This window comes from Strix aluco, chromosome 12 (genome assembly GCF_031877795.1).
Source record: "Strix aluco isolate bStrAlu1 chromosome 12, bStrAlu1.hap1, whole genome shotgun sequence".
Lineage (NCBI taxonomy): Eukaryota > Metazoa > Chordata > Aves > Strigiformes > Strigidae > Strix > Strix aluco.
Window position 1 is genome coordinate 7,199,096 of NC_133942.1, and position 11,096 is coordinate 7,210,191.

The following is an 11,096-nucleotide window of genomic DNA, read 5'->3' on the forward strand; positions in this document are numbered from 1 at the left end:
ACCAACCAGCCCTGCTCAGCCAGCGCAGCTAGGGGCAGCCCCACAGTAGGCATACAGCCCTCCAATGCAGCTGCCACCAGGGAAGAACAAAGCAGGTTTTTATCAACATGAGCTATTAAACATTCAGTAGGCTTCATTCACAGCAAGGCTAAGTACTTCATATCAAACAAACTCTGGAGTGTTTGAGGTAAAAGGTGTGATGTCTTGAGTGTATTCTTTCACATGAAAAATGGCTTGACTGATGGCTGCTCCCATGATAAATAGTTTGTGCATCCCAAAGCAGCTACGGTTGGCTATAGACCACGAGAGGCACCTTTACATTCAATTTGCTTTCTTTTAAATCTGTTATTTTCTACTGCAAGAACCTCTAGTTCCCTTTAAAGAAATTAATTCTCCAAAGATTTTGCCTTTTTCACCCAGCTCATACTTACTGAAACCATTTTAAGCCAGTAGTCTGTAAGGAAAGTTATATTATTAATGCTTTATTACTCTCTTATTTTATTACATCTTTATGGAAAGGAGACTTTGCTTTCTTTATGATTTAATCAAGCCTTTGCTATGCTTTAAAATTCATACAAGATTAAAAACTACTTTCAGATATCGAGCTTGTCCTGTGAAGTTCATTTGTGGTTGCTCTCCCAGCACTGCTTTTTTGGGAATCAATTTTATCAGTGCAAATAATTCTAGAGCAACTATATTATCAACTATTACCAATTCTCTACTTACTGCCACAATATTTAAATTACTTCAGTATATTGAACTATAGCCATCTAAAGTTAAAGATGTAAAATCAAGACTACACTTTAAATATCTAAATAAATGTTCTTTCAGTATTGCTTCCTAATCTCCATGGGAAATACGCATTCCTCTCTAAATGCAGGAACTGCATTAACAAGAACAGGGAGTCTAAGTAGATTGTGTTGACCCTGTGCACACATGTGAAATTTGATACTGGACACAGGAGGTTGCCTACCCATTATCCACAGGTGTAATCATATTTTTAAAAGTCCTGGACTTTAGCCTTGGTCATTTTATTTAGACATTTAAATCTGCAAAAATAGTTAGCAAAGCTATGCCATCATTAGCAGAATAATATCAGCATGAAAATCTGTATTTATATTCAAAACATATATCCATTTGAAATGTCTCTCTCAAAGCTAAAATGCCTTGCAGTCACACAATTAAGTGACTTGAATAAGAAACTTGCTTGATTAGTTTGGTAAAGATACAAAGTTATTTCGGGTAATTAAATCTAAATGTGACTGCAAGGAGTTTCAGAAAGATACCACAACGCTGAATGAGCATTCAGATTCAATATTAAAACACAGTAACGCACACAAGGGTAAAACAATGCTAACTATATATATTTATCAAGAGATTACTTACTATCCCTAAAGAAAGTAATATGAGAGTCATCATGAAAGGGTTTGTGAAAGTGTTAGACACTCAGAGGCAAATATGTTTGGAACTATTAAAAAGCTGAAGCAAAACAGAAGACATGAGTTTCTCTTGCAGAAATCTCTGATACACCTGCATTTTGAGTACTATTCCGTTTCTTATGTTCTTCCCTAAGCATCTTATGTATTACCAACTATCATCAGAGATTAGGTATTTGAGTGTAAGGACCCTTGTTTGCTCCAGCATGATTGTTCTTACCCATGTGTTAATTACTAGTCACCTTCTCCTGCTTATGTTTTTGGGGCAGTTATGATTAACAAAGATAAAACTGAATATTTATTTATTTTTAAATCCCTGCATATAGATAAGCTCTCCTAGCAGAAACTACCAAGCAGTTATCACTGTTTCTCACAAAAGGCACGTTAGACAGCACTTCCCAGAGCACTTGGCAGTCACATGGAATCCAAACCCAGCTCTGCCCAAACACCCCGCAGCACTGCTAACCTCTCTCTACCCTGCCAACCGCTCTTCTGTCACAGCATGTCTTGACAGCACATCAAATGCTCTGTTTGCTAAATATGTCTGGAGGACAAAGATGTGCTGAAGTGGGACTAACACTAGTTCAGAGAGAACACCTTCAAGACTGTCATAACAGAAAGAAGTGTCAGAAGAACTAATAAATAATGAAATCCAACTTTACGTTTTATTATCTCCAAGTCTGGCATTCTAAAAATTGTCTGTAATCCCAAAGTTTAAGAAAACTAATGATTCAAAAAGAATAATCAACTATTGTAGAAAGAGCAATTAATTCAATTCAGGATGAAGCAAATTAGTTTCCCTGTATGGGTGCAGCCGCAGAGTAAGCAGTGTTTGCTAAGCACTCCCTCCCAGCATGAGCTGCTGCACCCTCGCACTCCCTCACACCATGACTGCATGGATGCGGCAGGACCGAGCTGGTGTAGAGGCGGCAGCAGAGCAGTCATATCATCCCACTGAGAGCTCATATATGGACAAGGAGAGCCCACAGAAATACCCCTGGCCCTCACTGCCTAGCACCAGGAAACACTGCATTGAAAAGAACTTCAGACACAGAAGGCACCCAGGTCCCCCTGCAATTATACAGGAATGCAGCACTTAAGGTTATTGGTGCTACTGAAAGAAATCACTCTCCCTGCACAAGAGAAAACAACTGAAGCCAAATAAAATCATTATGGTGATTTCTGTGGTCTGTAGATCAGGTTTTAAATCTATTCTTTTCAACCATTGCCCTTGGAGACACTACAACTGTTCCCAGCTCCCTATGTGCAAAAAGTCCATTGCAAGTCCCTCCCTGCAAAATGACTCATCTCCTGCTGCCACTGTGCTTTTCCTGCTCTGCCTTGAGAGCCGACAGAGAAACTCTTCCCGTTCCTTATCCACCTCTGTGCTCTTTTATCTCATACCACACAAAATTACAGTGCTTAGTCCTAAAACCTTAGTTATTGGTCCTTCATTTATGAATTAACTCTTGGAATTTTCACATTTCAGAGAGAGCTTGAGGCAAATCACTTGAGTTTCTTCATCGGTTTCTGTACTTATGAAGGGTGGTAAGATCTATATTATACAGACAGTCCTCTCCGTTGAGAGACTACCTGCTACATATCACTATAAGCAAAAAGTGCATGTCATCCATGAGAGAACTTTTTGGTGACCGTTTTACATTGATGGTTATAAATGGCCTGCACTAATTCATCGACAGCCTGGTGCACACATCACTCTAGGAATCAGAACCTTCTATTTTTGCAACACTTTCCATTATCTTAAAGGAGGACAGTGTCCCACTACCTAAATGCATTTGTAGAGTGAGTAAATTTCACTATTTCCACTACTCATTGACTTTTCATTCAATGTCCTGTAAGCCCTAACATCCCAAAAGCAGCAGTGACTTCTTAAATAATTCCATTATCAGAGCAAGCCAGGAGCCCAAAACCATGAGAATATAAAACTTTCAAAACCCCTTTGCTTTGATTCTGCATTTGCTATACAGAAATAAACTTTCCAATCCAGACAGTGGGGAGCTCTGGCAAACAGGTGAAAGTCTGAGAGATAGCATTATTTGATATAAATTATTTTTCTTGGTGTCAGATCTTCAATCTCAGAATTTTTATAAGGACAGCATTGCTGGGATAGGAAAGAGTAAAAGAAACTGAATTTTTTTTTTTTTTTAAAAAGGATGTCAACACTAAGTGTGTCCATTTTCTTAATGGCCTCTGGGATAGCATGATCTATAATAGCATGTATTTCAGGAAAAGTGGAACGGAAAAGGCATATGTATTTAATTATTAATAATTTTTTACTGCTCCAATGTTGAAAGAACGCAGTGGGAGCCCAGCCATCATTTAATGCACAAAGGCTCAACTTTATTAGTACTCACACTTCTTTTATATCCACAATAATTAGTTCATACATATTGCAAAAAGCAAGCTCCTTATAGGTTGCTAAGGTTAGATACATTGGTTGCTAAGGTTAAATACCAATCTCTCCCTTTATGATTTCTGCAAGGCCTTCTACATAGTCCTGCTTCTGTTCTTTGTTCTTCTTTGATACTTTTCGGTATTCTCCCATCACGTCGCCGTTGTCAGCAGTTCCTCGGTGCTGTGCCCTTTCTCACGTAGCCAGTTGTTAGCAAACTGCTCCACATCTCCCCCGTTTTCTTTTTGCACTTGTGCTAAAAATATTGCAGAGGCAGTCTTCTGCAGGGCCCTTTGCAGAAGATTGACAATACATGGCAACATCAAAAGCACAGTCACAATTATCAAGATCATGACCCCTATAGACTTGATCAGAGATATTAACCATCCTGAAAGTCCCCAACCTTTAAACATCCTTGTTAACCAATCTAATCCATCATCTTCTGTTAAATGTTTGACACCATCCTTTAGCTGCTGTATGCTTTTGAAAATAGATTCTGAGTGGTCAGACAAATTCATGCAACACATTCCTTCAAAATCTTCACATCCATGTCCTTGCGCTAAAAGCAAAAAATCAATTGCAGCTCTGTTCTGTAAAGTAGCATGTCTAACACTATCAACATCAGTTAAAAGACCACTTAAAGCTAAAGAAGTAGCGTTAGTCTGTTTGCTAAGCCAACCAAAGTTACCCAGATATTCTGCTTGGGTTGTGGAACTACCCATCCTTCAGCCTGATGCAGGTTCCAGCACAGGCCGAACACACCGAGCAGGAACCCAGCGAGGGCCGGCATCTGTAGAGACACAAGCATAACCCCTGCCCCAGGTTAATCAGTCGCTGTCGATGAGCTTGTCTCTCCTCCGGCGTCATTGGGAGGTGCGGCAGGTTTCGCCCATCTCGCTGGAACCCATACAGTGCCTGTTGGTGTAGAAACACAAAGATATCCCCTTCCCCATATTACTACTTTAGCTGGTCCTTTCCACAATCCATCTTTTGGATCCTTATAATTTACCCATATCTCTTTCCTTCCCTCACTTACTTTTGCCTTTTCATAATGTAACATAGCTGGTGGTTGTTCTGCGTCTCCAAATATACACAAGTGATTCATTACAAATAATGTTTTTGCTAATCTTTCTTGTACATCCTGTATTTCCTGATATTTTGTTACATAACGTTTCAAGGTACCATTTGCTCTCTCAACTATGGCCTGTCCTGTGGGAGAATGCGGTATCCCTGTTACATGCTTCACTCCCCACTTGTTTAAAAATCTTTGCATTCGACTTCCGACATATGCTGGTCCATTGTCTGTCTTTATAGTATTCGGAACTCCCATTATTGCAAAACAACATGTTAAGTGTCTGATTACCTGTATGGCCTTTTCCCCACTCTGTGCAGAGGCCCATATATATTTGCTATAAGTATCTATAGTAACATGTACATATTTAAGTCTACCAAAACTTTGTATGTGAGTCACATCCATTTGCCATACTTCATTAGATTTCGTCCCTCTAGGATTGACTCCTATTCCAATACCAACCCCTTTATTGTGAAAACTACAAACAGGGCATGTTTTTACTATGGCCGTGGCCTCCGCCATCGTGATGCCAAATTGTGTTTTTAGCCCTTTTGCATTCTGGTGGAATACGTCATGTGCTTCTTTTGCCAATTTGTCTTTCGGCATGGGAACATGTACAACAGTGGATACCAACTTGTCCGCTCGAGCATTACCTTCCCCAAGTCCTATATCCCATTTATGACTCCTAACATGAATGACAGCATACGGTTGTTCCCTTATTTTTATGGCCCTCTGTAATTGTAAGAACAATTCATAGAGACGCTTATTTTGTACTTCCCTGACTTCTGCATCTTCTATCCTTGCTACTATTCCTGCTACATACATAGAATCAGTTACAATATTCAATGGTTCATTAAACTTAACCATCGCCCAAACTACTGCCAATAGTTCCAAAGTTTGTAGTGTGTCTTGTGCTGTGGCTTTTAATATCTCGTGTTTCCATGTATTATCTTCTTGCCACGTTATAGCTGCTGTCCGAGATTTCTTTCCTGCATCTGTATAAACTGTGATGGCATTCGGAATCGGCGCCTGTTGTCTTTTTGGCTGTTCAATCCAATGTAATTGTCCTAACCATCTCAAAGGTTCCGTAGATAATTGATCAGTTGACAACATCATTGGCCCATTTAACATGGCTTCCTGCAATGCTGTGCTATTTGCCAGGTACCACTGCATGGTTTCCTTCTGCATTGGACAGTATATGAATTGAGGTTCTCTTCCACTTATTTGAATAACTCGCACACGACCTTTCTTTACTAAATTTGCTAGTGCCTCAATTCTTTGAAGTAAAGATTTTGATTGTTGTAATGCTGGCGTGATCCATTCTAGCACCCATGTCTCCCCCGTTTTCTTTTTAGACTGCGTAATAGCTCCGAGCAAATGCTGTGAACCCATCCACACAAGTATGTCCAGGGGGAGCTCAGCATCTCTCCGACGCACTTGTCCAGAAGTAATACGATCCATAATCTGTTGTAGCACTCGTCTCTGGTCTGCTGATAAAGACACCACCTGTGCAGGGTCATTTCCTTTTAACAGTGGTCGTAATTGCTGTAAAAGTTCATTTGGGATGCCCACTATAGGTTTTAGCCATTGTAAATCTCCTAATAGCTTCTGAGCATCGTGCAGTGTTGAAATTTCAGGATTAATTGTCAATTTTTGTGGTGTTACTATTTGTTTCATTAAAGACAATCCCAAATACTTCCATGGAGCTGTTTTTTGTATCTTTTCTGGTGCAATTACCAATCTTTGCTTTGCAAGGGTGTTTACAATTTCTTTTATCTGTGTTTCTGTAAATGGTTCTTTCTGTGCAAATAATATATCATCCATATAGTGATAAATTATAACATTAGTCCATTTTTGACGTAATGGCTGTAAGGCTGCATCTACAAAAATCTGACATAAAGTTGGACTATTTCTCATTCCTTGTGGTAAAACTGTCCATTCAAACCGTTGATCTGGCCCTTCTCTATTTATTGTTGGTAAAGTGAAAGCAAATCGGCGCATGTCCTTTTCATGAAGCGGAATCGTAAAGAAACAATCTTTTAAGTCCACAATCAAAATAGGCCATTCATAAGGTAACATAGCTGGATTCGGCATACCTGGTTGTAAAGCCCCCATTGGTTCCATTTGTTTGTTTACTTCCCTAAGGTCATGCAAAAGTCGATATTTGCCTGATTTCTTTTTTATGACAAATATCGGAGTATTCCAAGGACTAGTAGATAATCTTAAATGTCCTTGCTGATATTGTTCTTGTACTAGCAAGTGTGCTTGCTCAAGACTTTCCCTTTTTAGTGGCCACTGCTTTACCCATATTGGATCGTCAGATGTCCAAGTTATAGGGATCGGGAAAGTCCAAGCAATGGCCATTAGAATAAATGGTGATCGTTTGTCAAAACTATTCCCATTTGTGCTAACACATCTCTTCCAATTAAACAGTTTACCCCTGGAGGTAATTGCACTACAGCAAGCACCGCTGTGACTGTTTGTCCTTCAATTATTAATTGTAGGGGCGGCGTTCGATTAGCTAAAGTTAAACCACCCACGCCAGTAATGGTGGTAGTATGCTCTTGTAACGGCCAGCCTTGTGGCCAAGAAGAAGGCGACAGTATGCTGGAATCTGCGCCTGTGTCTAACAACCCTTCCACAGTTATTGTGTTACCTTGAAATGACAGATGAACAGTCTTCCTGGGTCTCGTACTCAGATTCAGTGTTAGCAGGGTCAGGCTTCCTGTATATCCGAAGCCTTTGTTTCCGCGACTCTTTTCAGTCACTGGTCGTATTGTTTGAGTCACTTGTGGCAGAGGTACCAGCTGTGCAATCCGTTGTCCCTGTGCAATCTTTACTGGTGGATTCAGTGTATATGCCATAATATAGATTTCACCTTCATAATCTGCATCAATAACTCCCGGTAAAACAAATAGTCCACATTGCGATGCTGATGATCTTCCTAATAATAAAGCTCCCATGGCTCTCCCATTAATAATGATAGGTCCTCGTACATTCGTAGATATTGTTTGAGGATTATTTGTTAACAGGATAACATCTACTGCTGCTGCCAGGTCCAACCCGAGACTTCCCCGGGTGGCGGGTTGAAGGACTGCGCTGCGGCTGCAATTTTCGTCGTTGCGCGGCGGCCGGCGAACGCGCTCCGTGTGGAGTTTCCCGACCGTCTGCGGCAAGCCCCCTCATTATGGGAGTTGGATCGGCAAGTTTGACACCATACATTTCTGGCTGTACAACTCTTTCGTACATGCCCTGGAGCTCCGCATCGGTAACACCGCAGCTGCCCCTTTTGAGGTGTCTGCACTTTAACTGCTGCTGCTGCTGAAGTCTGGAGAGGCGCAAGGGCTGCCATAACCTGACTTTGAGTAGCCTGAGCCTGTTCTTTCATTCCTTCCCCTAATTTCTTTATTGCCTCTACAAGAAAAGCCTGAGGTCCAGTGGGTATCGATGACGCCTTTTCAAGTGCCTCCTCTACAGTCCAATGTGCCCTTAATGTATTCAATAAACTCTTTGTAGCAGGATTGCCATTTTGTGAAATACATTGTTTTAAGAGAGCACCCTGCATGTAGAGAGGTACTCTTGCTCTTTCAATTGCATTTACCAACTTATCTACAAAACTGCCCAAAGTTTCTTCTCTCCCTTGCTTAATTCCCATATACATTGGAACTCCGCCTGGCTCTTTCACTTGCTCTATGGCTTCTCTCACTAACCTCATTGCCTCTCTCACTTTATCCGGACCAAGCAGTGCTTGAGCTTCTACTCTAGCATAAGGTCCTAACCCCATTAATTCATCCATTGTAATCCCTTGTAATGGATCTCCTGCTTGCCGCTGTACCGCTATCGATTCTAACACTCTCGCTTGCCAATGCGCATTAAACAACAACCACTGACTAGGAGAGAAAATTAACTTTGCTATACCCCGACAATCTGCAGGCAAAAGAAGTTGAGTGCTCCAGAGATAATCTAACATTTGACGAGTCGGTTCACCAGTAACACCATAAGAACTCACTGTAGAGCGCAATTGTGACAAAAGCTTCCAATCTAATGCCGTAACAGTAGCATTTATTCCACCAGCAGGGTTCGGCTGAAACTGAACTGGAAAAGCCATTGCTGTCGCCATCTGAGTCATCTCCTCATCCCCTTTTTCTAACCCCTCTCGTGCCAATGCATTCCAAGCCCGACACCTTTCTTTAGCGATCTCTATCCCCAGCCCATCTTCTGAGCCTGGAGTAGAATTCTCGCTTTCCGGCGTCACAGTGTGGCTGGATGCGTCAGGGCTACTCAGGGCAGAAGCGGGGGGAGCGGTAGGGAGAACTCGTTCTGAGCTTTCCTGTCCCGTCTCTTCGGAACGTAAAGGTGGTAAAACAAGCTCACGAAACGTAGGCGGTAATGGCCACCTAGTTTCCTCCTCCCCATATCTGGTGTTTTTCTCTTTTGCCGCAACTGCGCCCTGTGCAGCTCTTTTTTCCGCCTGATATCTGAGCAATTCATTATGAACCATCCTCCATAACTTTCCCAACTTTTTTGCTGTCTTATCATCATTCAATGTTAATTCCCATAACTTATCTCCAAATTTTCGCCATTCCGATAACTCATGAACTGTATGTGGATTAATAAAACAACCTTGCTCTACCCCATAAGCTAAAAGCCCCTGAAGATCCTTTTTTACATCTATTCCCTCAACCCGGCGTTGTGTCAGCCAGGATGCAAATAAATCATATGCCGCTTGCCTGTCCATACCTGAATTTTTCCGTTGCAGCCTTTCCAGGTCTCGGCAGCACGTATCAGCAGGGCTCACCTCTTATGACACCCTGGGCGCGGGCCTTTTTAGTCGCCTTTCGCCGTCCTCGCTGCTTAAGGACCTGAACAACCTTCTCTGGTCTTTATCCTTTGTGGTGCCTGATACGTCCTTTGGCACGGATCACGTCGGGGTCACCACTTGTTGAAAGAACGCAGTGGGAGCCCAGCCATCATTTAATGCACAAAGGCTCAACTTTATTAGTACTCACACTTCTTTTATATCCACAATAATTAGTTCATACATATTGCAAAAAGCAAGCTCCTTATAGGTTGCTAAGGTTAGATACATTGGTTGCTAAGGTTAAATACCAATCTCTCCCTTTATGATTTCTGCAAGGCCTTCTACATAGTCCTGCTTCTGTTCTTTGTTCTTCTTTGATACTTTTCGGTATTCTCCCATCACGTCGCCGTTGTCAGCAGTTCCTCGGTGCTGTGCCCTTTCTCACGTAGCCAGTTGTTAGCAAACTGCTCCACACTCCAAAGCATTAGTAACAGCTCTGCTCACTACACACTCTAGAGCTGATCCCAGCACGAAAGGCACATTTTCCTAATGTCAGCAACATATCGATTTTTGTTCCTTTTATTTGTGCATCAAGGCTCCCAGTCTGTGCATGTGTGCATATGTGTGTATTTGAGTGTGTGGGGTAAAGACTAGAGATGGATGATGTTCTCTGGAGATTTTGGCCCATGTCTTTGTACGGAACAGCTTTTCCCCTACCCTCTTACATTTCTCTGCTCCTTCACGTAGGCACTATTGTTTCTATGCTCACCCTGCAGCTGTGAAATGAAACAGTCACAGTCAGCAAATGCTGTGCCTCAGCTGAGAACAAGAAGTGAAGCATGGTACAAACTGGACCTTCCATCCTCTCCAAGGGCAAATACATTGCTTTTACAATGCTTCCAGCCTCAGCTGAACTGAAGTTGAGAGGACAGACTCATTCCTGATCCTGCAGCTAGTGCAGGATGATGTACAGCGTACACATCACATTTCAGCTGAAGTGTCTGTTAAGCTGAAGTTCAACCATGCCAGAACTGCCTACAAAGGCAGAAGAAACAGAGAAGAGAGCTAAACATCCTAACAAAGTAAATTCACCAGCCTGTATCATTTATTACTCACTAATAGTAATTGTTTCTGGGTTGTTTTGTTTTTTGTTTGTTTTTTTTTTAAAAAAAGGGGTGTAGTTCGAATTGTAGTTCTGGTATTTTATTGAAGTGTCAAAAAGGTAACAGAAGAGACTTTGCCGTGATACTCCTTCCTCCCTGTTAGAATCAGTAACAGACCCTACAGTTTATAGTAAACTCCTTTTTGCAAAGGTGGAACTGGCCTGGAGCCCCAGTGCACATTTGGGGCTCTGATGTGTCCTTACTTCTTGCA

The 11,096-nt window shown here is 41.6% G+C and overlaps 1 long non-coding RNA gene across 1 annotated transcript; it reads right to left on the reverse strand.

Moving 5' to 3' along the window:
* Positions 1-3,772: 3,772 nt before the first annotated feature.
* LOC141928755 (uncharacterized) lies at positions 3,773-5,437 on the reverse strand. Its single transcript, XR_012624857.1, has 2 exons — positions 4,538-5,437; positions 3,773-4,408 (listed from the first exon to the last, which is right to left on the reverse strand). It is a non-coding gene; the product is annotated as an uncharacterized LOC141928755 (long non-coding RNA).
* Between the last annotated feature and the right edge of the window lie 5,659 nt (positions 5,438-11,096).